This window comes from Sinocyclocheilus grahami, unplaced genomic scaffold (assembly GCF_001515645.1).
Source record: "Sinocyclocheilus grahami isolate Dianchi unplaced genomic scaffold, SAMN03320097.WGS_v1.1 scaffold720.1, whole genome shotgun sequence".
NCBI lineage: Eukaryota > Metazoa > Chordata > Actinopteri > Cypriniformes > Cyprinidae > Sinocyclocheilus > Sinocyclocheilus grahami.
In genome coordinates this window covers 43616-48019 of record NW_015505899.1, presented here as the reverse complement: position 1 = coordinate 48019, position 4404 = coordinate 43616, and positions in this window count along the sequence as shown.

Genomic DNA, 4404 nt, shown 5'->3' with positions numbered 1-4404 from the left:
AAAAACTACAGCACCACAACAAATACCAGGATTAAGACTGGCTTTTTGAAGTGCATGGATAGATGCATGGACATGTAAAAAGTATGAGTTAAAATTACAAATAGAACTACAGCCACAAATAGTTATATTCTTATGATAAGGCACATTTATTGTGCCTTAAATCAAGTAGAGCTTTGAAGAAAGCTAGAAGAAAAGTTTGAGCTATAGAAGAAAGCAGCCCAGTGAGTTGTACACTATATAGTTTTTTTTTTGCGCTATAGGCTATTATTTTAGGCATACAATGATCAAAAAACTTTTAATAACATTTAATAGGCCTTTCAATAGCATTTTATTATTTTTTTCCCTTCGAGGATATCTTAATGTCAACCACCTGAGTATTACAGTTCACCTTAAATGGCCACAGGTCTGAAATGTAAGGACATACATCTATTGTTACATATTAAAAATTATTTTTCACTGTGTGCTTGGAATGTTGATTTGCTCTGTTTTGTTTCTGCAAAAACTGAATGAGCCTTTGCTACTCTGATCTGTTCCCAGTAATAAATGATTTTGCTTTCATTTATATGCGAAGCGTTTGACTAAATGTTGTTTGTAAGAGAAGCTGGATATTTTCACTAATCTGCATGAGCAAACCAGGTCAAGACAGAATTCTCTTTACCTTACAAACAGTTGTGCCATCTCCTGAGTTAAGCCTTCACTTTTAAAGAGTGAAACCAAAAAAATTGTGATTAAGAAAATTATTGGTGTTTGGAAAAACGTGAACACACTATGGAGCACTGTGGCCAACTCTCACGAGACAAATAAGCAACCGCAGCTTTAAAAAAAAAAAAGCCCAATATTTTTTTCTTTATTATCATTAATATTATTTATTACCAATAAATGAACCTGCAACATATTAAACTGAAACCACTCTTTTATCTGAGAAAAAAAACAAAACAAGCTATTTTACAAAAATCAGCAAACTACAACAAAAGTGGGAACAAAACTCATCCAATCACCTGTGTGCAGAATAGGACTGGAGAGATGGAAAAGGAGGAAAACACAAGAGCTTCAAAGGGGAGCCGTAACATAGCCACGTAGGCTATTCGAACCATATACTCTTAGTATTAGTATAGGCTATAGAGGCCTGCAAGCCCGTCGGGTCCCGACACGCTGCGTCCATTCGGGCCGGGCTCGGGTCCGCAGCTTTAAAAAAAAAAAAGCCCAATATTTTTTTCTTTATTATCATTAATATTATTTATTACCAATAAATGAACCTGCAACATATTAAACTGAAACCACTCTTTTATCTGAGAAAAAAAAACAAAACAAGCTATTTTACAAATATCAGCTAACTACAACAAAAGTGGGAACAAAACTCATCCAATCACCTGTGTGCAGAATAGGACTGGAGAGATGGAAAAGGAGGAAAACACAAGAGCTTCAAAGGGGAGCCGTAACATAGCCACGTAGGCTATTCGAACTATATACTCTTAGTATTAGTATAGGATATAGAGGCCTGCAAGCCCGTCGGGTCCCGACACGCTGCGTCCATTCGGGCCAATTTTTTTTTTTTTTTACAGGTCGGACTCGGGCTCATTTAGCTTCTCTCCTTTTATTGTGCCTATATACGCGCAGAGCACACATAGGCTACTGTATGAAATATTGTTAGGCTAAATTGATTATATTAGCATACAAGTTGACCATACAAAGCATGAGGGAGAAGTTGGAGCGTGGGGAGTTACTAAAAGATCCCAATGCTTCGGGAAAAGCTGCATTTTGGTAGAGTTTTAATTTGATTACCAAGGCAAACAGTGAGTCAACTGGTCATGTGCAGTGCAGAACCTGCAAACATATCCTTGCACATGACAGCAAAAAACGCACGCAATAGGCTAAAGCGTGCCGCATGCCCCAGCAAAAGTAATTACCATGAATGTGACGGGGGGAAATAGTAAGGAGATATTTGAATTATTTATTAATAAATTAGTGTTTTCTTAGTCCGTGTCGCAAAGATGAAGATGACGATCCTGACTCGCCATCTCCTCATTGAACGCGCCTTTAGAGAGAAATGCATTTTCTTTCTAGAGTTTTTATTTTTGATTTGAATTATTTCGTTTTATAGAAATTTAAAGCTTTCTATAGATAGATAGATTGTATTGCAAGGGGAAAAAATCTAGATATTTATACTGTAGATATTGCTATATTAACTATAGGCTGTTACATGTAAACTGGAAAAAAAAGCTTTCATGGGCAGCCTAGACTATCATGCACTTTCACAACGAATTAAACTTTTTTTCTTTATTGAATAATACTAATTTTAAAAAAACTCTGTTCTCTTTCTTTGTATCATTGTTTCTACACTGGTGATTTTTTCAACTAACTTTTTTATTTATACCAAATAAGGCCATAATCATATCTAGAACATTAGGGGGCTATTGTTTTGAGGAAAATATTAAGACCAGACCACTATGGTAATGGTAAAGGAACTAAATAAATTAATATAAAATTAGATATTTTTTGTAAAGTAATCAATCTGAACTGTAAATAATATTTTTATTTTAAAATATGCACCCATTCAATTTTAGTTGTGTTCCTAATATATTGAATGTAATTTAATGCAAGACAGAAAAATGCTACTGTCGTCACAATAATTATGAATTACATGAATCACGTAAATGACTTGCAACCCAACTTTCAATTCAAAACGGCGGAATTTGACACAAAAAAAAGCGAGAGAGAAAAAAGAAAGTCGAATAGTTTGCATCACTGCATAATATAGTCGTATGGAGGGCCAAACCTGCAAAAACAATAAATAAATAAATACACAAATAAATAAATAAATATGCAAATAAATCAATATAAGTCAATATAATGCCACATATATATGCAAAATAATAAAGTTTTGCAAAAGAAAATAAAGTTTTGCAAAAGAAAAATAAAGTCTTCAGCAAAAAAAATAAATTTTGCAAAATAAAAATAAAGTATTGAGAGAAAAAATTTAAGTTTTGCAAACAGAAATAAAGAATTGCAAAAATTAAGATATAATTAATTGCAAAAATCAATGACAGTTGTAAAAGAAGCTTATGAACTGTGATTCTGTTTTATCTCTGCAACACATATTTTCCATGCTCAGACCTACTAATTAATTTGCAATGCTCCATTTAGTCAAGCGTGAGCTCGCGATACTGTTTTCCCTTTGCGCTTCACTTTTCTGTGCGTTTCACTTTATGGCACTGTTTTGACGTGGGGGTGGAGTCAAGAAACTGGGGCGTGTACTATTAACGTCGTTTGCCAAAGTTTAAGTTAATGTGTGCCATGTTTATATGTTTGTGAACTGTTTTCAGAAAAATATGGAAGTATAGTGAAAATTCACCCTCATAATGTTCTATATGTCTGTCTGAATTTTTTTTGTTCTTTTTTACTATTTTTACACAAGATGAACAAACTAAATTCTATTTTTGTAATTAAGTGTTTCACAAACCTCCCCTCCCATCAGACACACCTGATTCAACTCATTCATAGAGACTGCAAGACCTGAATTGAATGTGTCTGATGAGGGAAACATCCAAATTGTGCAGTGGGGGGAGGGAGGTCCGTAGGACAGGTTTGAGAAGCACTGATCTATTCAAACAAAAAATGCTAGAAAGTACAAACTGTTTTACCTTAACAGAAATCCATGTCTCTCCACTGACTGATAGAAAAATTCAAGGGCAGTTGATGCTTTGTTATCTGTATCAGCTCCAAGGTACATGATCTGAGGTAAATGATCAAATGTTATATTTATGTCAGGGGTGCAGAAATTAGTTGCTGGTGGGTCACAGCCCTGCAGAGTTTATTTCCAACCCTGCTCCACCACAGTTTTCAAATAAGCCTTCAAGCCTTTCAAATGACTTGATTAGACTTGAAGCTGAACTCTGCAGGGCTGTGGCCCTCCAGCAACTGAGTTCTGCACCCCTGATTTATGTATTACATCAATTTAATTATATATTACTGTATATATATATATATATATATATATATATATATACACACACACACACACATACCTTCCTGGAGTACCCATCAATGGCACCAAATATCACAAGGCCATATCTGGTAAAATATATGTTTATATACATATACGGTAACACTTTATTTTAGGGTCTCTTAGTTGCTAATTAACATGCATATTAATAGAATATTAGCCATTTATTAGTAGTAATTAAGCACATATTAATGCCTTATTCTACATTACCTTATTCTACATCCCTAATCCTACCAAATACCTAAACTTAACTACCTTACTAACTATTAATAAGCAGCAAATTAGGAGTTTATTGAGGGTAAAGTCATAGTTAATAGTTAATAAGTGTTCCCTGTTCTAAAGTGTTACCACACACACAAACACACACACACACACACACACACATATATATATATATATAT